Source organism: Mytilus trossulus, chromosome 5 (assembly GCF_036588685.1).
Source record: "Mytilus trossulus isolate FHL-02 chromosome 5, PNRI_Mtr1.1.1.hap1, whole genome shotgun sequence".
Classification (NCBI taxonomy): Eukaryota; Metazoa; Mollusca; class Bivalvia; order Mytilida; family Mytilidae; genus Mytilus; species Mytilus trossulus.
Window position 1 is genome coordinate 75,208,044 of NC_086377.1, and position 26,206 is coordinate 75,234,249.

General features: G+C 32.0%; 1 long non-coding RNA gene across 1 annotated transcript; it reads right to left on the minus strand.

Annotated features, from left to right (window-relative positions):
- Positions 1–579: 579 nt before the first annotated feature.
- Positions 580–19,690, minus strand: LOC134719167 (uncharacterized). Its single transcript, XR_010107527.1, has 4 exons — positions 19,587–19,690; positions 5,075–5,240; positions 1,769–1,792; positions 580–643 (listed from the first exon to the last, which is right to left on the minus strand). It is a non-coding gene; the product is annotated as an uncharacterized LOC134719167 (long non-coding RNA).
- Between the last annotated feature and the right edge of the window lie 6,516 nt (positions 19,691–26,206).

Consider the following 26,206-nt stretch of genomic DNA (forward strand, 5'->3'; position numbering starts at 1 on the left):
GTACAAGATTGGTAAATGCATGTTGTATGATCAGGTGTCACATGTCATGTTCAGTACAGGAGTGGTAAATGAAAGTTGTATGATCAGGTGTTACATGTCATGTTCAGTAAAGGAGTGGTAAATGAATGTTGTATGATGTGGTGTCACATGTCATGTTTAGAACAGGAGTGGTCAATGACAGTTGTATGATCAGGTGTCATGTCTCAAGTCATGGTCATGCAAGATTTTTTTGGAACCAAAGTAATGTTTTTTGTGTAGAATACTATGTTACGTGTAATAAAGTAAATCACAATATTACCAGTTACGCAGTATCAGACAGCAACTCTTTGACACACAAACTGGAGTGGTATTCATCAGTGTAATAAAGTTAATCACAATATATCATAATACTATGTTTCTTAATATTTTGAAGACAAGAGTATTTGCAATAAACATGATAAATAGAATGTACACTGAATCATTGAACACTAACAAGGGCAGTGTTTAACTGATCCACATTATGTGTACTATATATAATAAATATCTGTAAATGTGTTAAACATTTTACTTTACTTACATAATCTCTAGATTCCAAGTTAGCTCTGTTCTTTACACATAATTCTACCTCTTTTAAATTCCCCTTCTCTGCAGCTGTAAGAAGTTTCTGTAAGCAAAACAAAGCTTTTACATTTTCCTCTAGAACATACAAATGTATTATAAATGTAATAATTGAATTTTACAAGCTACATTTTTACAGTTTCAACAGTTTATACCAAAAACAGTGATTACCAAGAAGGAGTGAAATTGTTGTCTATAATTTCAGAGTTTTTTTTTTAGAAAAGTCTGTAGACAATTGTATTATGCATCAGTTTTGAGATCAGCCTAAGTTTTTGTTGAGGTTTGTGTTGCTCTGTCCTTAGTTTTCTATGTAATGTTTTGAATATAAAAAGAAGATGTGGTATGATTGCCAAAGGGACAATTTTACAAAATATACCAAATGACACAGAAAATAACAACTATAGGTCACTGTACAGCCTTCAACAATGATCAAAGCCCATATGGCATAGTCAGCTATAAATGGCCCTGAAATGACTAATGTAGACTGTTGAATTTTGATTGTTTTTCATTTTTTTCTATGGCGTTGTCAGATTCTCTTCGACTTAAAGAGTTGTGAATGTCCTACAATATCTTACGTTCCTTTTTTTTTTGTCTCCTGGAATTTTGTATATTGATATTCTGTTCACTGTAGTCATTTGGATTTCTCCTGTTCTCCCCCTGAGAATACTGCACGCCTGTATCTTCATGTACAGTTTATAGACAACATAGGTCACATGACATAGGTCACATGACACTGACTGAATCTGAGAATACTGCACGCCTGTATCTTTATAACATAGTTCACATGACATAGGTCGCATGACACTGACTGACTCTGAGAATATTACACACCTGTATCTTAATGTACATTTTATAGACAACATAAGTCACATGACATAGGTCACATGACACTGACTGACTCTGAGAATACTGCACGCCTGTATCGTATCTTTATGTCCATTTTATAGACAACATAAGTCACATGACACTGACTGACTGAGAATACTGCACGCCTGTATCTTTATGTACAGTTTGTAGACAACATAGATCACATGACATACATTTTGTAGGTCACATGACACTGACTGACTCTGAGAATACTACACACCTGTATCTTTATGTACAGTTTATAGACAACATGGGACACATGACATAGGTCACATGACAATGACTCTTAAGAAGAAAAACTTACCTTATCCCAACTTGCCATTATATCCTGTAAAAGAAAATGAAATCATTGTATATTTATAAAAATAAGGAGATATGATTACCAATGAGACAACTATCCACTTAAGTTCAAATGAAGTGGATGTAAGCAATTATAGGCAATGGTACGGCCTTCAACAATAAGAACAAGAGGCTGTCAAGTGACAGCAAACTGGATTTTCCTGCATAGGTCGAACCCTGAACAGTTGAACAAGTATGGACACAACATTTAAGCTTAAAACAGCTCTGAATTTGGATTCTGATTGAATATTTATAATAGATTATTTTTTAATTAAGAGGGAATGCAACGAACCATCAAGTTTCCTCCGTAAAATTTATTGAAAGTACATTTTTAATTAATAATGAAAATGATATTTACAAATCTGAAACACAAACAGGATCATGTAAAAAAATAAACATTCACACACACAGCAAAAATGAATTACCACATAACAACTGTGACATCTACCTTCATAACACACATGACTTTAAAAAAAGTCAAAAAGAAATTTTGATGTTATCATTACTCAGGTCAGGAACACTACCTTATATGGAAATGCATGAATTATCATACTTATGTTCTCGCACATGTAATTGTTTATTTACGTGTGACGCAATTTATTGTTACCTGTTTTTTTTACCAATCCACTAAATGAGCAACAATGCATTATGGACTACTACAATGTACGTGTTTCCAATCAACCAAGAACACGTGCTACTTACTTAAATACAACACATTTTGTCGTGCAATGTGGGATTAACAATTTCGCTTAGTTTTTCATTTTTTGTATCCACATTTATAGTTCGTGATATAAAGTATTCGTTCCATGCTCAGATTAATGAAGAGTTCTTTCTATGCAAAGAAAAAGTGTTTGATTTACCAGATATATAGCTATTCACGTATTTGATGATGACATGCAAAATTCATGTATTTGTCCACCAGACAGCAACGAAACAACAGTGAAAAACACAATTACACATCAGACAAACATACAAGTGTAAAGTTAGCCGTCGATTACAGCCGATGCTAATATTCATGAGTGCAGAAACTTTCGTATACATAGTTAAAGAGAAATGTGTGATCCATGAATTTTGTGTTCATACAAAAGACGAAGACTAAGAGTTTGTCAAGTATCTGATCACGCTGATGGGGTCACTAAACTTTTTGAGTTAAAAATATATATATTGCACCTACTTTTATGTTTTAAAAGTAATTTAAATCGAGGACAAAATGTGTTTATATATTTGTCTTTAAGAGGCTATAGCGTATAATCATCAATCGTGGCCATTAATAGCCGACTATACGGTATGGGGTTTTCTCATTGTTGAAGGCGTTACAGTTGCCTATCATTACTTATATCCACTTTATTTGTGCTTAAGTGAATAGTTGTCTCATTTGGCAATCATACCCCATCTCCTTATCTTTGTATATAAACATCCCTCAGAAGTTCGGGTTTCCATTATAAAGTATTTACATACATGACAGTGTTTACAAAAAAGTATTGATTTTTGACATATTTCAGTATTTGGCACTTTCAAATTTTCCCTTTGCTCTGACGGCAGTGGAAAACAACTGTTGTTTCATATAGTTTTTGTCTTTGCTAAGATTTTTTTTCAAATGCAAATGGAGATATTAAGATTTTTTTTTATTTCTAACGGACTCGGACTCGAACATTTGTCAATCTTAATGAAATCATTAATGATGTTATCCATGTTTATGTTCGACAACGTGGGAAATTTTATATGTTTTGTGAAAATTGCACCGTTACACCTAAACCTACTATATTTCTTTTATGCATTGGATATAAAAATTTCTATTTTAATTTGTATATAAAATAAGGCCGTTTTTTTTTATGTTATTTTACACAAATAATTTTTGGTCACTTTATAGCTGACTTTTCAGCAACGAACCTATGATTGATTATTTTACAAGATTGTGTATTGAATGGAAAGATGTCTCCATTGGCACTCATACATCATCGTCGTATTTCTAACTTAATCATGTTAATAGGTAATATTGCACCCACTATGATCCAGAGGATTTATATAATCGGAGATATTGCACAGGACAGCAGCCGAACGATAAAAATACCTATGACGGACTCTGCTGTTGTCTGTTCTATAGTCGGGTTGTTGTCTCTTTGACACATTCCCAATTTCCATTCTCAATTTTATGCATCGAGTGATGAAACTATACAAAATATGTTAAGCTATTACCGTCAGAGCTTTAATAACACTTATTTTTAGCATACTGAATATTATGATGTTCAGATCCTGATTAAAAGTTTACACATCCAGACTCCAGTATATATAGAAGTGTTTCTGTGCCAGTTTTTGTGTTTTTCGAGGCAGAAATGTTTTTGGAATGACATTATATATTTTTTAAAGAGATTTTTTTTTTTTTTTTTTTTTTTTTTTTGAAGGTATATATATTTTATTGAAATCTTTACATTTGTTAGTTTAAAACATCGATTACCGGTACCTTATCCCGGCCTCGTTAACATTAGTAATGATATTTATATATAAAGGAGTTAGTGGTTGTTAGTAATATTAACCAAATATATATATATAATGTACCAGTATAAATACATGTAAGTTAGATGCTAACAAATATAAAGATGGTTCAATATAAATGTCTTATAAAACAAACAAAAAATAAACAGTTCTTCATAAATGACATATTATTTAGTTTTAGATTTTAAGGAATCAAACAAAGATTTTAAATCCATAGTAGTTTCATTTCTTTTTTCTCTTTCTCCTCTCTTCCCTCCCTTTTCAAAAGCAATAAATGTTTAAATGATTTTATTAAATTTTAACTCTCAAGAAAAAAAAAAAAAAAATAAATAGCTAAGATAGGCTTTAAAACACACTGAATGTAATTCAGAAAAAGAAAAGCAAAAAAAAAACCACAAAAAAAAACCGAAAATGGCCCTTATAGCCCCTAGTCCTTTATGAATATATAAATAAATATCAGGAAATAACAATGTAAAGAGGTCAATAGAAAAAAGAAATGAGAACCACTTGCATTCACTTGATTACAAAATTTTTATACTTGACAGTAATCACTTCATACGAAATTTCACGGTTTCACATCGTGAAATTATTGCACAGGTACAATGCATAACAATGGAAAAAAAACTGTTTAACTACTTTTACAAGGCGAGAAAGAAAGTCGAACAGTGAAGCTCGTAAGCAATACTTTTTCAATCTGAGCATGCAAACTGAAGATTATGTAATTTTAAAGAAACGTGTTAAAGTAAAGTCCCTTACTTATTACAATACAATTAAATACCCAAAGTGAAATCTGTTGGTACGAGTTCTACAACCGTCAATATGGGATTACATGTGGGTCTTCGTCAAACTGTTATTGCAACTTCAGCATGTTATTGTTAAGTCTGTCTGCAAGGCCTTAATGCCACTTTATATTCATACCCCTTCTGCCACCAGTCAATCAGAATCTGAAAAAAAGTTTTAAAATTTAAAACATGTAAACAGATTAAACAGAATAGAGAATGGAAACAAGGAATGTGTCAAAGAGACAACAACCAAACCAGAGAGCAGAGACAGCCAAAGGCCAACAATGGGTCATCAACACAGCGAGAAAAGTCCGCACCCAGAGGCACACTTGATCTGGCCCCTAAAGGGTAATCATTATCTGCTCAGCAAAGTAAAGGCAAATATGTTTGTTATTTGTAAAATAAATCATAACTATTTTAATTTTCAGTGGCCTCTAGGGAACGCTTGAAACTGTGCGCGGAAACTAAATGCATAGCCATGAATTTTTGAATCAAATTAATACATTATAATTCATTAACCATGGTAAATCAATGAGACGAGGCTTTTAAGGGATAAACTTAGCTGTTATAACAAGGCTTAGTTATTTAAGGCATGTAACTTACTATATATGAGAATCTTGGGAATTACTGGGAAGCTTGCGCAGAACCTCATTACATGCTCTGATCATATTTCTTACAATAAATTAAAATACATTGTAATTAAGCATGTATATGTCTGAGCAAATGCTTTGGAGTGATGAAGAGAAGCTGTAATAACACCCTTTAGTAATTACAGACATACATGTACTTTTTCTGTAATAACATAGGTGTACTATGCATGATTGGAAACTATGAACTGTTATATCTTTCTTTAGTTGAGTATACATAAAGACAATAGTAATATCAATAGAACTTGTATACATTTATACAAAACTAATGATGTATATTGTTCCTTTGAAACATGTAACATACATATGTTATCACAGTTCTTTGATTTTTTAGTCCACAATAACAAATGTATGTTATTTTTTCTGTAATAACTCTATAAAGTTATATCCTTGACTGACTGAACCATGAAAATGAGGTCAACGTCGGGTGACAGCTGCCAGTTGGACATGTACATCTTATAATGATTCCATATACAAATAAATTGGGAATGTTTCCATGGGACACAGAAGTTGCCCCCGCTTGCATATCATATAAAGTTATAAAGGGACATAACTGAAGAACGGTAAAGGTCACTATCAAAATTTGGTTGAGGCTAACTTAAGTCAGAGAACGGGAACGAAATATTCAACACCTTAAAGGCTTTATCATTTTAAAGGGGCATAACTCTAGAACGGTTTAAGTGAAGCACCAAAATTCAAACTTGATCTGTGCTTTGTGGAAATTTAAGCATTGTGTATAAGTTTCATAACATTTGGTTGAGGCAAACTAAAGTTAGAGAATGGATACCACCTTTGGGACGCACAGACAATTGAAAATACTTGCTATTGCACAATACTGTGCAATTGAAGATTTCTTGCTATTGCACAATACTGTACAATTGAAGATGTCTTGCTATTGCTGAATGCTGAATACTGTGCAATTGAAAATTTCTTGCTATTGCACAATACTTAATATAATAATTTTGAATCCTGATTTGGACCAACTTGAAAACTAGGCCCATAATCAAAAATTTAAGTACATGCTTAGATTCAGCATATCAAAGCTGCCCTAGAATTTAATTTTTGTTAAAATCAAACTTAGTTTAATTTTGAACCCTTTGGACCTTAATGTAGACCAGTTTGAAAACGGGACCAAAAATTTGGAATCTACATACACAGTTAGATTTGGCATATCAAAGAACCCCAATTATTCAATTTTTGATGAAATCAAACAAAGTTTAATTTTCGACCCTGATTTGGATTAACTTGAAAAATGGGTTAATAATCAAAAATCTAAATACATTTTTAGATTCAGCATATCAAAGAACCCCAAGGATTCAATTTTTGTTAAAATCAAACTAAGTTTAATTTTGGACCCTTTGGTCCTTAATGTAGACCAATTTGAAAACAGGACCAAAAATTAAGAATCTACATACACAGTTAGATTCAGCATATCAAAGAACCCCAATTATTCAATTTTTGATGAAATCAAACAAAGTTTAGTTTTGGACCCTTCTGTTGGGACCAAAACTCCCAAAATCAATCCCAACCTTCCTTTTATGGTCATAAACCTTGTGTTTAAATTTCATAGATTTCTATTTACTTATACATGTTATACTAAAGTTATGGTGCGAAAACCAAGAAAAATGCTTATTTGGGCCCCTTTTTCCTAAACTATTGGGATGCTCAACTCCCAAAATCAATCCCAACCTTCCTTTTGTGTTCATAAACCTTGTGTTTAAATTTCATTGATTTCTATTAACTTATACTAAAGTTATTGTGCAAAAACCAAGAATAATGCTTATTTGGACCCTTTTTTGGCCCCTAATTCCTAAAAAGTTAGAACCAAAACTCCCAAAATCAATCCCAACTTGCCTTTTGTGGTCATAAACCTTGTGTAAAATTTTCATAGATTTCTATTTACTTAAACTTAAGTTATAGTGCGAAAACCAAGAAAATGCTTATTTGGGCCCTTTTTGGTCCCTTATTTCTAAACTGTTGGGACCAAAACTTACAAAATCAATCCCAACCTTCCTTTTATGGTCATAAACCTTGTGTTTAAATTTTAGATTTCTATGTACTTAAACTAAAGTTATAGTGCGATAACCAAAAATAATTCGGACGACGCCGACGACGACAACGACGACGACGCCAACGTGATACCAATTTAAATTTTTGCGGTCGTATAAAAATCGACTTGTTTATGTCTGAGCTCTGGACTGTATAAAAGGAAATAACTCTGTAAGGGTCAACTGACCATTTTGGTCATGTTGACTTTTTTGTAGATCTTACTTTGCTGAACATTATAATTGCTGTTTACAGTTTATCTCTATCTACATGTATAATAATATTCAAGGTAATAACCAAAAACGGCAAAATTTCCTTAAAAATACCAATTCAGGGGCAGCAACCCAACAACGGGTTGTCCGATAAATTTCAGGACAGATAAATCTTGACCTGATAAACAATTTTACCCCATGTTAGATTTGCTCTAAATTCTTTGTTTCAGAGATACATGTATAAGCCAAAATCTACATTTTACCCCTATGATATATTTTTAGCCATGGTGGCCATCTTGGTTGGTTGGTCGGGTTACCGGACACATTTTTTTAAACTAGATACCCCAATGATGATTGTGGACAACTTTGGTTTAATTTGGCCCAGCAGTTTCAGAGGAGAAGATTTTTGTAAAAATTAACGACGACCGACCACGACGGACGCCAGACGCAAAGTGATGAGAAAAGCTCACATGGTCCTTTGGGCCAGGTGAGCTACAAAGCACTTTACAATGATCAGTACACCTTATTCATTTCATATGCGACCAACATTGTCTTCTTTAGAATAGTTAGTGCCTCAAATATATGCTAATTGAGGCTAAAACTGCATGCAAGTTTTCCTTGTAAAGTGAAAAAACTGTGCATCAGACCATGCTGTCTGCAAAAAAAGTTGAATGCATGAGTTTTTTTGCAATAAGACTTCTAACGTCTAAGCATAGAAATGGACAAAAAGTAACATATTTCCACTTCTCAAAGCTTCTGTATGCATTTTTATATGTAAATATGTGCTACGGCCTAAATCGACTCTAAATGATTTTCAATCTCACATGGCCAAAGACCATTTTATTCTCATGTGGTATGCTTTTTGTAACTTTTCTTTACATTTAAAGTACATTTAATATATATTGAAGAATAATTTATGGTAAAATAACTTCAAAAACTTGAAATTGGGTGAACAAATTGCATGTTTATGTACATGATGTAAGGCTTCCCTTAATTTGAAAATCTCTATTTTTAGGCACAGGTTCATATATAAATTTGACTTTTAGATAATTGTAATAGATCTGATAAATCAGATGAGTGTTAAGTTGTTTTAAATACTTAATATATTATATATAGGAGCATTTAAAAAGCTATTTTTTTCACTTTTGCAATATTTTAATTTTCTAAGCCCAAATCTTGACAGTAATGACAGTTGAAATTATTTGATTTAAACGTCAAAATTAAACATCCAAATTTCAATATTAAAATGGCCATAGTTTCTATAATATATATCCTATGGCCATGAAATTTGGCCAACTATCTTATAATTCCGTAAGCTTAGGTCATGCAAAGTTTAATTAAAATTGGTCTAGTCCTTCTATCCTATTAGGTCCAAGGACACAGTTATCGTCCTTTGATTTTCGTTGTCCACAAATATAGTCCCAAGTGTGAACAGTGTATAACTTGCCAATTTTTTTCATACCCTTTCCTGATTTATTTCTTGATATTTTATGCATGAAATATTAAGTAAGGGGATGAAATTACATGATAACAAAATTTGGGTGCTGAATCTTTATGTTAAGTAGTGATTTGGTACAGTTAAAAAAGGTCAAAAATTAGTATGTCTGAAGCTGTCAAACTTAATTTTAGACCCCCTTAAGGATGTAAGGCAATAAGGGAATCCGATACAGTTTCTCGATGTCATTTTTATAGTATTGAAACATGTTGTAGGCCTTGGCGAGTTATAAAATAAAACACAAGATAAAACAAAGGTCACCATGCTCGTTTTCAAGAAAATTGAGGCTGAAATTGGGGGATTTGTGCAATTTTTCAAAAAAGTTAGGCAGTGTTATAAAAATTTTAGAGCAAATATTTTTTGTCGTAAATTATTAAGATAGGGTTCAATTTGAAGCTGTGATAAGTGATAATAAGCAAAATGATAAGGAAAAAAATAAATCCCTACACGAATGACTATACACTTTTTCAAGCTGTGCTTGAAATTGCGGACCAGATGCTTAAAGTGGTATTTTTGTAATCCAAAAAATATAGAAATAAACTGTTTCTGAAAATGTCATTTTTATAATTTTTCTGCATAAACTGCATTTTGTCATGCTTTCTCCAAATATCAAATAAAAAATATATGACACTGTGCTGGATTCTATAATAAACGCGATTTATCCTAATAATTGCGTTCCCCCTTTGTAACCTCAACGTTAACGCTAAAGTGCAAGACGTCGCTGGCAGACTTTTTCGACGTAATCGCTGCAAATTACCGGCGACATTTTTCATATACATATAAATATTGCTTGTGAAGAGCTAACTAAAAATTGGTTATATTGTTTTTCGGAAATAAAATCATGTGAATCATAAATACATCTCTTTGTTTGTGGTCTAAGTGAGAAACATCTCAAGAAAAATGATTACGGACTGTGGATAATTTTTACGGCTTTTAAAATTAAAGACTCTGCAATTCAGAACTTGACATTCAGGTTCATGTACTGTACACACTCGTGTATTAACTTATGTATTAATTTATACTATATCATTGCTATATGTTGACCTTTAGATGTTGTTTTTTGTTTTGTTTTGTTTTGTTTGGTTGGCTGATGTTTCATTATAATACTCCTTTAAATCCCTCTATTCACGTTAAATCACTATTTAGAATTTCACATTTATTCATAAAATTAAACTTTTATTCGGGTCAATGATTACAATTGAATAAAATTGGAAGGCTCCATAACAGTTTCAATGTTCACACAGTTTTTATAGTTGACAATGCAGTATGGGCTTTGCTCATTGTTGAAGACCGTACGGTGACCTATAGTTGTTAATTTCTGTGTCATGTTTGTCTTTTGTGGAGAGTTGTCTCATTGGCAATTGCAATTATACCACATCTTCTTTTTTATGTTGTCAGAAAACAAAAACAAAATCTTATAAAGTAGAATCTTCAATATGCTAATGGATGCTTTTGTTCAGAGAGAGATAATCTATACCATACTCTTGAAATTATTCATTGGCAAAAACGATTGAAATTAAAGCGAGAGGACTGGACATATAGCCTATGCGTAATAATTCATTGGTAAATAACTATATATATATATATATATATTTTTCTTTTCACCAAAGAGCAACGCATTGCGGGGTACATAAAATATCGCACCTTCATTCCTTTGTTTGTCCTTTCTGTCCTTATGCATGTTATGGTTAATTAGATGTTTTAAGTGTACAATTCTTGCCAAATTTCTTTAAAACTGATATCGTATTGACACGTTCGAAAATCAGTGCATGTTAAAAGAGATATATATGCCATTTGGAAATATTAATTATATTGGAAATTGCATTCTATTTGCTGTCATACCGTAATTTCTCTAATATATTTGTAAAAACTTAAAGAACAAACTAAACAGCATGATACGCCCGTCGTCTTATGAAAAAAAAAACATAATACATATTTTTAAAATAACACGGGGCTTGTACAGGAAGCATATCCTGACTCATTCCTTATTCTTGCATGTCTTGGGAGTTTGTATATCACAACATGTTTTCTATGATACCAAATTGAAGCTCAATAAATATTCAAAAACTCAAAAATGAATTAAAGAATCATCACGAAAAAGTAAACAGATCTTAAGAATAATTTAACTAACAAGTCTGTGAAATCGAATGCAATAATTATCGATAGTTTCTGAGATATGGCGTGACATGTGAAAACCCCCTCTTTTTTTCATAAACTCAATAACTCTAAAATAAAATTTGAATCATCACAAAAAAGTATACAGATCTTCAGATTCATATAACTAAGAAGTGTGTAAATTTTTACTATTATTTATCTATAAACATAAATAAATTGAATAAAATTGTTCAGTTAGAAAAATTCCTTCTTTGTGTACCTAAATTTTCGGTATTAGTTTTAAATGATCATTGTTGGTTTTCTGTGCAGTAAAAAAATAACAGAAAATCAGAGCCGGACTATATCATTGAAATAATTATGACAGTAAGGAAGGGTATATTAATGTTTCGCTTTGGCAACCCGCCTCCCTGCGACGCATGAAAGAAAAAAATATAATAGCCTTCCAAGACGTTTGGACTAGAAAAATATCATACCCCTCCAGCCTTTTGAAGTGCAAAGATCTTTCCATAAACATTTTTCTTCTAAAGTTATTATTTCATTTTAGACAAAAACTATATCATATGTAGGACATACATCCTGAACATGCATGAAATGTTTGTCACTGGACGTTAATTAAGAAACCAACAATCAATCAATATATTAGACATAGTCTTGGTATAAAGCTGTAATTTAAGGTAGCACCTTCCTTATATTAAAAATGATAATTGACATGCATTATATTAGTAACACCAAAAGGGTCAGTCATCTTGAGATTACTAATTATACGATATTTTGTTGAAGATCTCACAGAAACAGTAAATGTGTTTTATTTCTTATGATTTTATTAGACTGTTATTCTAGTAGAATAAAATGCACTAATATTAATGGTGTAGAAGTTAGTATGCGGGAGAAACAGAAATTTGAGCATCGAAAAATCCACAAACCTTTTCTTATTACGGAAAATTACACGCATTACGTCCCGCAAAAAGTGATGTTTTTCGGGAATTCAAACGCGTAACGTCGCGCCAAGAGTAAACTCCCTTGAAACTGTATCGGATGCCCTTTCTACAAAATTGTCAATATTTTGAGTTAGAGCTGGTAGAAGTTTCTATAATGTTCATATTATTTGTCCCAATAGTAGTACACTACACTGTAAAAAGGTGCAATTTTTTTAATTTGAATTTATTGTCTAAAAGAAATGCAATACGAAATAACTGTGTTCTCGGGCCATATATTATAGGTGAACAACTTGCATGTGAACGGAATATGCACCTGTACTACATCGCATGCAAATTATGCATTGACTCAATTTGTATGATCAAACCCCTTGATGCAAAGCTGTAATTGTATCATGTATATAATATGCAAACTTACTCTTTGTCTTTTTTGAACATATGAACTCAAAATAATATAAGCATGTGATAAGAATACTACCTTGTTTTATAGCTCCAATCTACATGATCTACGAAGTAGTGGTAAATAGTTATGTATCTCTCTATAGATCCGTCTGTCTGTCCGTCCATTCTTCCGTAAGTATTCTTGGTTTTCGTATACTTAATCAAATACTTTAATCATGTTACATGTAATATTGTATTGCAACCTTCTTTGGATATATGATTACAAATTTATGAGAGGAAGGACTTCTGATCATGTACATACATTTATATTTTTTAATATTGTCTTGTACCTGCGGAAAAGGAACCAAACTTAAGTCTAGTGCTATATATGTCTATATGTCATTTTAATTTATTGTGTCTGGCAAATTCATGAAATTCATGTCTTTTATCTTGAATAAATATAAATAATCAGTGAATACATTGTAACTGTTTTTAAATTTTCCATGGATTTTATCAATGTTTATAAGGTCTGGAAAAACCATTAATTGATGGATTATACCTCAATTTGACATATAGTGCGATAGACCAATTGAGGTACATGTATACAGATATAATGCAGTTTTTATCATAAAAAAAATTTACAGAGATATTCAAGCATCTTTTTTCAGATATGGACCATAATTTGGTATTCGGCCTTTGGTTTCTTCATGTTCTTTTTGTATCCTTTTTTGTAAGTTCTAAAACTTTAACTTTTATTCTGTGGGTTGTGTTGGTGTTAGCAAATGGTTAGAATAGTGATAATGGAACAATTGGGTTTTTTCGAGAAAAAATTAATACATTTTGATTCACCGTTTACCTGACAGGAAACCAATCAGGAAACCAAACTTTATTTTCTTTATTTTGCACAATATCTTTCAAAAGACATACATGAACACCATTACTGGTGTTACTTACTTCATGTTTATATTTAAAATCTATTTTCAATGTTAAATTAAAGTTTTTTTTAAACGCGACAGGAAACCATAAGAAACCGAAAGCATTATTTTAGTTTTATTTTATTGCAAAATCTGCTTAAAATAATCTGAACAGTATACTTTTTCTTAAAATCCATCTTAAATGTAACAGTATTATAAAACTTCTAAATATGTCATGTCAGTCAGGGGTACTACTTGTACAAGTACTTTTTATTTACTTGAAGAAGTAAAAAAAATAAACTTATATAAGTAAATTTGTAGGATACTTATACAAGTGAATTTTATTTACTTGTACAGTCAGAGCTCAGACATAAATAAGTCTGAATCTGCTTTTGACTCATAGAGGTCTAAATTTGTAAGTTTAGGATTTATCTCCCTTTAATGCAAGACAAAATACGACTTTAATAAGTAAAATATTGTTAAGCAAGAAATAATTGACCAGAATCAAAAAGTTGCAAATATCGACTCCTACAAGTCGATAAGTTATCAAAATTGGTTAACTTCAAGACCCACGCATATTTATAAAAAGTTCATGCGTCTAAATCAAATAATGACAACATTGAAAGACAATGCTTTGTCTTCTAAAGAAAAATATGAATGTGAGTCTAAAAAATCGGAGATAATGTTAGTTAACCTTGCAATGCAACCACCTGGAACCACACTTAATGAGGTAAAAAATCTGTGTTTAGTAAGGATGTTCAATTAGATAATTAAATATAGATAGCTCATCAAGTCCTTGTGAACTCTCAGACAGGTTTTTGCTGTCATAGATGGTGTACTTTGGCCACCAAGTAAAATTAAGTATTTTCATCAACATAAATAGACCTAAACAAGTCTGTCATTTTCTGACTTAGATAAGTCTAAAATTGAAAACAAATTTTTATAATAAATACATGTTTTGACTTCTTCAAGTCAAAAACAAAACTTGACTTGTTTATGTCTGAGCTCTGACTGTTGTATAGGTAAAAAAAAAAAATGACTTAGTTATGTCCCTTAGACATTCAGATTTTTTTACTTGTAGAAGTAAAAAAGTCATCTTATCTTCATTTCTTAAATTCTCAGGATTTCTTTGCTCTAATAGAATTTTAATTTGTCTGCCCATTGCAGATGTCTTTACTAATCATTTAAGTGTAATTTCATGGACAATGAAAATCCCATTTGTCTGTTATCTTCAGAACACTGCTCATTTACAAGCCCCAAAGGAGCAATTTTTGAAGGCTTTGCTATAATACTAAAGATCTTTGCGCAATCAGGTTCTTTGTTGAATTAATGAGATGAAACATTGAACTCTAATCAAAAATTATGAGCTAACCTGGGAAAAATCATTAAAGGCATGATTTTTCATCTCAAAACTTGAGAATTTTGGTGGGTTTGTAATTTTTTTTTACTTGTATAAGTAAATTTTTGAGAAAATTAAGGGGAGATTATTCAAACATTATAATTTACTTATATGTATATTTTTTTATACTTTTTCAAGTAAATAAAAATTACTTGTACAAATAGTACCCCTGACTGCATGTATGTGCTTGTTTTGTAGTGTTGTTCCGATGATCGGAATAAGTCGGAAATCAGTTGGTTGGGCCTTGCGATGTCGATAATCGATTGGGATTTTGTTCAATCGATTGTCGTTTTAAGTTTCCGGACCTTTAGCTTGTCAACTTCCGGTCTGTTTTACGGTTTGCATTTTATATGCGCAGTCAAACAATGTTGACCAGTCGATGACAGTAACAATGTCAAACATCCAATAATTAAAGAATAAACCAATTTCCTTCTTTATAAACGTGACAAAAGCATTTGCAGATTGATGGAAGGTTATTTATTATAATTTAACAATAATAACTTTGTATGAAATACTTTCTTTCATTACCGGTACTTGTTACTTGAGAGCGGTACAAATCATTCTGATTTTAGACAAACTAATTTCGTTGCTTCATTAGAACGTGTTGCAAATTGTCTTTTAGAAATGTTTATCCATGTGTTGCATCAAAAACGTCATATTCCTTTCCAAATTGTTTGCCAAACATCGTTTATTGTTGTAAATTTTCCGAAATTTGTCGGCCATTTATAAAAATATAAGAATCACGAATCGGATACGGTTCAACTATGTAATAATTCCGCATTCTTACAATTATAAGTTCAGAAGTACGAATGACACAATTGACAGAAATTAATGATCACAAGAGTGAAAAAAAGCGTTCTTCACGAATTAACAGACAATGGCTTAATACCCTTTGTATACTGTATATCTTATAATGCAAATGCATTATTTTATTTTTTTGTGTTAATTTTAAATTTCTAAAAATTAAAAACTTTATATACCTTTTCCTAATTAGAAGCATTCAAATGTTCATACAGCTATGTTATTGAAATTGTTTTGTGAGTTACACCATTGAAATTTAGAAATGTTGGTGTCACTGTTGGTAATAAATGTTGTAATTATGAGATAAAATATGTTCAATATGAATCTTGATTCTTATCAAGACAATTCATTGTTTTAACTGCTGATTAGATAATTATCAAAGGTACCAGGATTATAATTTAGTACACAAGAATATGAAAAGGAAACAAAAGATCAAATATGAATATATAAACTCTGCAATGATATTGAATGTACACATAAGACATGTACAATGAGACTAAATACATGATTTCTTTAAAAAAAAAAATGCAAGGTATTATGATCCGATTATAACCGATAGTCGGTTGGTTGCTGTCAACCGATTGTAATAGATAATCGGTTGGTAATTTCAACCGATTATCCAACACTATTGTTTTGAAAACAATTAGTACAATTTATTCAGAAATATTTTCTTCATTGATACAGGATACCATAATCGTTGTATCTTGATGTTTTAGCCAAAAAAATGTATTCATATTGGTTTGGAAATTCCAGTTTTATACAATTTATTCCAAATCATTGGCAATGTCAAAATCCTATAAATCCAGTAAAGTAAAAAACTTTTAACTTGGAATTAAAATCTTAAAATAGGCATCATGTGATATTTGTGACCAGACACCTGTACACCATCTACATGGTTTCCACATTTTAACCTAATTGAGTGGGCTAAAATAATAAAGTACTTCCTTCCAAGTCATGCATGGTAAAAGTTTACTTCTCCTTTGACAAGTTTATTGCATTTCTGAAAAGTATTTTCAGCACAGGATTAAAAAAAAAAAAATTGTGACAAAGATACCAACTTTGTACATTCATGACATTCCAAGTGTAACGATATATTAACATGTAATCTTTATTAAATTATCTGTATTCACCTAAAATATCCAGTAATATTTACTGCTGAAGCAAAATCAATTCATTTAGCATTGGCACAATGATAAGAGACGTAATGTCGATTGAATTTTCCAAGGACCCTTTACATGTTATCCGGAAACAAAGTGTGTTACGTTATCACGTCCGTCAAATCTGAAATCGATTTTTTCAAGTCATTGGGCATTTATTTTCACTCAAGATCGTATGTAATATTATGCACATAGGAAAAATAATAGACCCCATTGCGCGATCTCTTTGAAAATTGTATTTTCCTTTTTTAAACAATATGAAACAAGTCTACAGAATATGCTTGCTGACATCCTGTTGGAAACAAAAACAATGTTTAGACCTAGTATTTTATATATCCGGCCGTAAGCGCGTGATCACATGTTAGTCACATGTTTCACGTATGACCGGAAATGATTAGAACGAAAAAAACTATTTAAATAAAAAACAAGAATGTGTCCAAAGTACACGAATGCCCCACTCGCACTATCATTTTCCATGTTCAATGGACAGTGAAATTGGATAAAAAATATAATTAGGCATTAAAATTAGAAAGATAATATCATAAGGAACATGTGTACTAAGTTTCAAGTTGATTGGACTTCAACTTCATCAAAAACTACCTTGACCAAAAACTTTAACCTGAAGCGGGACAGACGGACGAACAGACGGACGAAGAACGGACAGACAGACGGACGAACGAACGGACAGACAGACAGACGAACAGACGCACAGACTAGAAAACATAATGCCCCTCTACTATCGTAGGTGGGGCATAAAAAGGAATTAACTGGACTTCTGTTTCGTGTGAAATGTAACGCATAACGATAACGTCATTTTCTAACTTAATTATTACGAAGAACAAAACTAGAATGTAAATCATCTCTGATTTACTTGTTTGAACATCTCGCGAGAGTTTGTATTTGCATATTGTTATAAATAGTTCTATTACAACAAAGCAGATTACACCATCTAAAATTTGCGTTACGAAATTGGAAACCAAAGTAACGCTAGTGTTTTTACACCTGCTACAGAAATACTTATAGTTCTCTGCATTTTCTTCTGACTATTCTTATTGGTCGATGTTCTTTATTATTTGAAAGCAAAAGTTACGATTTTGCAGGCGACGACTATCTTTAAATGGCCAGAGTTACGCACTTCGGAAGCGAAAAGAACGCTAATAAAGGACACAGAAAAGCGGCCGGATAATCTGAAACATTTGTTTATTTCAAATTCTCTCTGGGGGAGAGTAGAAAGCACCTTTAATTTAATAGAAATAATAGCATTTGATGGTGGAGCAACAACTTCTCTCACCAAAATACAATATTTTATCACTTTTCCTATCGTTATCCGAAACGGTCCAAATACCAAATTATGGTCCATATATAGTATATATATTATATACCATCTTAAGCTTTGATGAGTACTCATTAGCAGTCTTCACGCTTAACCACAAGTCCTACGGCATTGGCTGGTAATTGAAATTGCTTTCAGACTTGTAAAATTCTTCTCTACAAGCCAACAGAATCCAACTAAAAAAAAATTAAATTGAGCTTGGGGCTTGTGAACTCTAAAAGTTAATCGTGAAGGCTGCATTAGTGACATGTAATTGCTTCTGACTTCCTCTGCTATGTTTTAAAAAATGTGGATTATAATCCACCAATTGACGGATATTCACAATTGGTTTCCTTAAGTCTGCATCAGTTCTAACTTTAAAATTTGTTAGTCGAAATGGACAGGAAGAGACTACAGAACAAAAATGAGATTTAATAGATGAAAACTCAGAATTTATCAGTAGGAAAAGGAGGGTTGCATTAGTTTTTAGGTTTCTCTAACAAATTGCAGCACGAAGTGTCAGAATCAATTACATGTCATCACTATAATGTGGTCACTATCATGATTATAATGTCAAATGGTAGATTATGTATACCTGAATTGAGTTATAATCCACCAATTAATGGTAATCCTGACCTGTTTATATTGATGCACAATTTTGATTTTAAATGCATTTATAAAAGTCTAAATGACAGGTTCACGACAAGCTTTTTATAAAAAAAATACTTGTCACAAAAAAAGTGACAAACATCAGCGCCGCCTGGTGGCTAAAAACTCTTCAACAGTTCAAATGCAACGCACCAAGTTTTACTGTCTTTCAACTTTCAAATTTGGTTTCATAAATACTTTAACCTTGAAAAAATAAAAATACTCATTTAAATGTACAATTGAAAATTTCTTCTCAGTCATCATTTAGAAAGTTTCGTCCAAATGCAAAGAAGAAGAGATATGGAAACCCGGAAATGTGTCCATCGACCTGCTACCAGGTTACTGTGTTCAAAATGTAAATAATATTTCTAAAACGAGATAAATTGAGTAGGGCCTATGTCATTTCTTCACGTGAGTCAGATATAACAGAAATATTTAAAACTTACCCTTTAAAGTCATTGAATTAACGTCTTCTTGGTCAAAAAGAATTGTTTGTAGTTTGTCGATAACAGGAACAGGAAGCTTTGTCAAAACGAGACACTGAATGACGGGATTGGGACAAGTCGTACCAGGAAAACTCAGACCGGTTTTTAAGAAACTCGGATTAGATTGAAAGATCTGACCAGTTTGAAATACTGATTGGGCCCATTTAAGGACGATACAATTTCAAAGACACCTTTGAACAATGTGAAACACTGATTTGGCCTATTTAAGAACGCTTCTCAGTGGTTGATTCTAAGGAAAAAAAGGGGGCGTAGAGGACGTAAGACGCGGCCTCCCGTTTGATCGCCAAATAAATAAGTTAATAATTTTTCACGGTATATATATAGATTTTTAGTATGAAAACGTCCAAACAGTTTTTTATTTAATTGTCTTAAAAACTGTTCCAAGTTGTCTTAAAATTATTTTGACAAAATTTCGTTGTTTTATTCATAACACGTTCTCATCTAAAATTAGACGACACCAATGAACAACACCTGACCTTTTGCTGTTCCTGCTAATAAAGTAAAAATGGCTTCACTAGAAAAGGATGACACCTAGAAAAAGCATCAATTATTGAGTGTATATGTCATTATACACAATTTTTACCATAGTATAATGCTATAAATTCACAAATTTTCATGTCTAAGCTAGTCCAGTTAGAAACCGACTTATGATATGATAAAAAAGAAGATGTGGTTTGATTTCCAATGAGACAACTTTCCACAAGAGACCAAAATGACACAGTTATTAACAATTATAGGTAACCGTACAACCTTCAACAATGAACAAAGCCCATACCGCATAGTCAGCTATAAAAGGACCCGAAATGACAATGAAAAAAAAATCAAACGAGAAAACTAACTGCCTTATTTATATAAAGAATGAACGAAAAACAAATATGTAACACATAAACAAACGACAACCACTGAATTCCAGGCCACTGACTTGGGACAGGCACCTGCATGCATATATATATGATAATGTGGCGGGGTGAAGACAGATCATTGCAAATTGTTTAAATTACCGATAATTAAGATGCATGTACAGTACTGTACGCATGTTTGGCATGCATCTTTGTAAAGCAAATTGTCCCCCTAAAAGAATTTAAAGAAAACAAGAACTTTGGCATATACCATGTTGACAGGCAGAGATGCAAACACAATGACTTCAAAACTTTGCTGTATCACTATCTATTTAGTATGCATATTGCCATTGAATTATATCAGATTTTAAGACAGTTTCCTTTTTTCTCCATCAATTTCTAACCAAGAGTTCAAAAAGGTGAAGGTAAAATCATCCAATTGTAAATTTTACGGACAGCAATGCCATCACGAGTAGGTTGACCGTTATGCAGTGGGCGAACTCACGGGTATCATTCGGTTTAACGAGAGAAATAATCGTGAAAGAATATCTAACGGCGGTCAAGTATTGAGAGACGATCGTGAAAACTCTGGTAACGGATCGTGAAAGACATTTCATGTAAATTCTAGGTCAGAATCTTAGAAAAAATCGCTTAATTTTCAAATCCGAACAAAAAATTATGTCTGTCAAAATGGTTTAACTTTCTCATCATAACTGTGAAATAAGATAAAGAAAATATGAAGTACTTTATGAAAAAACACAAAAGGCGCAATGCATGTCTATGAAATTAATTACAAATAACACGCTTTATGTACCTATGTCATATTTCAGTTTATTATGATATATTTGAAATTTAATCTTTGGTGTATCTAATTGTACAGTAACATTAAAGTATGTTCTTCCCTTAAAAGCATTAATTTGTATATGAAAATCTTGAATTTGTTGAATTTCCATCAAACTTGATCGTGAAAGATCAGGCAACGCATTATTTTGATCGTGAAAGATAATGCGTGACCAGACTTAATACTAGTAATCAGAAAGTTGTATTTCTTTTACCATTTGATAAACCTGCAACTGGTTGAAGCCTGTAACTATTTTGAAAAGGATGAACATTAAAACTTTTTTTTTTTCTATTCAACACTTTACCCCGAAAGTTAAAAAAAACAACACCTAAAAACGTGTCTAAAGAAGTGTGAAAGATTCAGCTCTGAGAATCGATCAAGTGCAATTCAGGCAGACCGACACTATTTAGCCAATAATATGGATATGCAACGTTTAAACCAAAATGATATCCATCAAACAAAAAATTACAGCAAAACAGCATCTTTCATGAGTAATTTGAGATTGAACGATAACCAACATTTTGTGCAACAGTACTTTCTTAAGTTCTTTGTATACAACGCAGATGTGGATCAATTTAACTATATACTACAGACTATAGAATATCAGAGCGCAAATGCGTTAATGTCTCGTCTGCTTTACTAATGATAGTATATTTGTTGAACGTCTATAATATCAAGGGTTTTAATAGAAGTGTCAAATGCGCTTAAGATTGTCAATGGTTCATAAAAAGAGTTCAAGGTCAGAATAACATGCCATACAGATCTCTACAAATATCCTGTACACCAAATAAATGTGTTCCGATTCTTACAGTGCTTTAGAAACTGAAATAAAGGGAGGTAAATTAAAGTAAAAGAAGGCGCACTTTTTCAAATAGTCAACAATTTAATTCAGATGCATAGTATTTTCTCAAATGATAAAGAATATCGTAGAAACTTACTAGAAATTCATCTAATTTATAAAAGATATCATGACATGACATTCTGAAATCTGAAAAGGGGTAAAACCACCATAGTTTGAACAAATTCAGTTAAAGGAGAAGGGGGGGGGGGAGGAAAACTGCTACGAAAATTTAGATATATTTATCTGGGGTCGACAACCAAAAGATGATGAGACATGCAACTAACTACTTTTTCAATTTCATTGTAAAGTAAAATGGCTGTTTTTTTGGTGGTTTTTTTTTGCATCTCTGTTCAAACGTTGGTCTAATATTTTCAGGTTCTCTTTGGATTGCCAAATAATATTATAATCACCTAATTGAATGTTCAAATTATTTTGCAGCGATGTTCTGTATGGAAGGAAGACTGTCATAAAATCCACCAGTTCCGGATGGTCCTTTCAACTAATTGCTTAACATCAATAACGATGTAAGATTCAAGTGTCTGATCCAGCACAAGTTTAGCCAGGTTTTCCTTGTATTTGTGGCAGAAAAACGACTAGACAGTGTCTGACATTGAAAGGGTACCAAATGGATGTTTTATGGAATGATTTTCAAGTACATATGACAATCATATGCATAGGAATGTGGAGCTAGTCTCTTTCATGCAACAATTTTTAATTTCCAATATAAACTCCGAAAAGACAAGAGCATAGAAATGTACATCAATGAGAAACATTCTTTGTGAATAAAATCATTCCAAAACTTAAATGTGTTATTAGTGTTACATTATTTATCAGTAGAGATAATTAGATTCCAGTAAGATTGCCCAACTGAAGGTTTTTGTTGGTAATGTTTTGTAAATCTTGGCTGTTTTGCAAGACAAGCTGGGCCGTGCAGGTTGCCCGGCTGCCCCTTTTAGTGTGAGACAATATTTTGTTTATTATATACGAAATCACTATCGCAAGACTGGAGCGGGCCCCCTTTTAGGCAGGTAGCGCGAATCCCCTTAGGTTTCATCCATTACAGAGGGGGGGCAAGGGGTTAATAAGTTCTGTTATGCTGTTATGGGGTAATTAAATTCTTTGTTACTAGTATCTGTTATTCTGAAAATATATTTGCTGTAAACTGTTATTGTCTTATTCCTTGTTAGCTGTTATAGGACTATTATTTTTATTGTTATCTGTTATTGTGAGATTGTATTTGCTGTAAACTGTTATTGAAAATTGGAATGTTAGCATTTTGACAGCCAATTTTAAGTAGAAATTGACGAAAATTGAACATTGTGACTTGGATGGAGAGTTGTCTCTTTGGCTCTCATATCACATCTTACATCTATTGGGGTCTTTCCACTGGTGATATGGGGGTCATGTATTTGCAGAAGGATTCCAGTAACCTACATCACATAAACATATTAAAAACAGTCGGGTCTAGGACCATTTCAGTCTACATTATTATTATTCTTTGTAATAAATTCCATTGTCTGTGAACATGTTTTTAGATGTCTAATTTTGTACAAATTATAATATGTACAAAAAATGTGTTCAAATTGAAGTTTGTATTTTGACTTTGTACACATTTTGCTTACGAACTATTTATTGTATTTTGACTTTTTACACAGTTTTTGTACAAATTATAATTCACTTATAACTTTTACAATAACTTATCGTATGGATTTTGTTATAAAAAAGCATTGGTACACCGCATTAAATTATAATTCAATGAGCACATAATATACCTTATGTTATACTGTTACACCACTGTCCAAGGTGAGGGGAGGGTTGGGCGCCAACTAACATGTTTAACGCCACCACACTCTGTATGTGCCTGTCCCAAGTCAGGAGCCTGTAATTCAGTGGTTGTTATTTGTTGCTAAGTTTTTCGTTCAGTAATTTGTAGATAAATTAGGCCGTTAGTTTCTCGTTTGAATTGTTTTCCGTTTGTCATATCAAGGCCTTTTATATCTGACTATGCTGTATGGGTTTGCTCATAGTTGAAGGCAGTATGATGAGCTATAATTTGTACATTTTTTTTGGTACAAATCATCATTATTTGTACAAAATCAAAACTTGTCCACAAAATATATAAAAGGTGTTCCTGTTAAGGTCGTAAAGACGTATGGACCTAGGCCTATCCTCATCCTAGCCATAGGTTTTTCTTTTTTGTGATTTTGAGAATTGTTCAAATCTGAATTTAACATATAATTATGGATAATGTTCCTTGTACCCCCATGCGTACATGTATATTTAATTCAAAGCAATTATTAAAATAACTAAAAGGAAAACATATGACCAAGGATACCTGATGAGGATAATAATTAAAATGAATATATATGTCTACTCTGTTAATGCATAAATAGGTCCATACAACCAGTTATATAATAAAATTTACTGTATTGGTCCTGTATCGGACTGATTTTAAGATTTTATTTACTGTTAACTGTTATTGTCCCTATTCAATTCCTTGTTATCTGTTTTAAGCTAAATCAATTTACCGTTTTGCTGTTTTTGGAACCCCTCTTGCCCCCTCATTACATGCAAAACGGGGGGAGGAAGAAGGTTTTTTTTTTTTACCGAGCCAAACATTTTTCATAATAATAATACATTGAGATTTAACATATACTTTCCTATATGTAGTGTTTTTATTAAAGTATGCCAACAAAATTCATCAAATTTGGGATCATAATATAGTTTTAGATAAAAATCTTACATCCTGTACATTATAAAAGTACAAAGTCTTCTTTAACACACGTGCATGGTTAATTCGGATCACATTTTTTCTATTCCGATATTATAAGAATTCGAAGGTTCATATCATTTACAATATCATTCAACATTTTTCTGGGATTTTTTTTACTATCAACGTTGAACCTCGAGGTTACATTGTAGTAAAACAAAATCCAATTAAAACGTTGAATGTAAATGATATGAATCTTTAAAATCTTTTATAATAGGACTCATGTTTTTCAAACATAATGTGTTGATCAATTATGTTAAGATGATTTTAATAAACTTCACATTGGGTAATTTGTCACGTATATTGATTACATTATATCGAGTTGTCCCAACGATACACTTGTCGGTGTGCTCGATCAAACGTATTTACCGACATTCATATAGACAAAATCACCCAACTTTGAAAAACTTCTTGTGACGAAACTACATTTCGGAACACGGTAAAAATTGGATACTCAGAAAGCTACATTATTAAGGTTTGATATTTTTTTTTTCAAAAAAAAAGATAAATATGCAGTCAAATCTGGCAGTTTTTTTACACACCCCTATGTTGAACAATAGATTGTTCAATTAACAGCGTGTTTGGCAATTAAAAAATCATGTATTAACAAATTTAGCTTAAACATATACTTTACTTATAGTGGTTGTACAAAAGTTATATAATGGTTTTGTGTTTTAAGAGATATTCATCCCTATGCATATCGGTTTTTATGCGTAAATTGTCTCTCTTTTTTTTTTACCTTTTCTATCTCTTTCATAAGAAGAGTGACTTTTCTATTGTTCTTGTGTCATTGGAAATTCCACTGTATGGAATAACCGCTTCACAGATGATATCAGATATGTTTCTTACGTCGTAACTACAATCCCCTTCCCTTTTCATAAATGTGACTTACTGAATTAGACTATTTACTGGATTTGTAATAACATAAGCAACACGACGGGTGCCACATGAGGAGCATGATCCGCTGACCCTTCCGGAGCACCTGCGATCACTCCAGTTTTTGGCGGGGTTCGTGTTTTTCATGTCATGGTTGCTGTCAGTTTATTTTCGATTATGAGTTTGACTGTTCCTCTGGTATCTTTCGCCCCTCTAGAAGTTACTAACTTAGAGCATGATGAAAAATAATAGTTTTACAATTTAAAATATGATTACAACATACGGCTGGTTAGAATGCAAATCGTTCAGCTTGCAAAATAGCCAATAAATGCCACCAAATATGCAGAAATTTTAGACTGGAGGAAAAACCTAACACAATCACACTAGCTCATT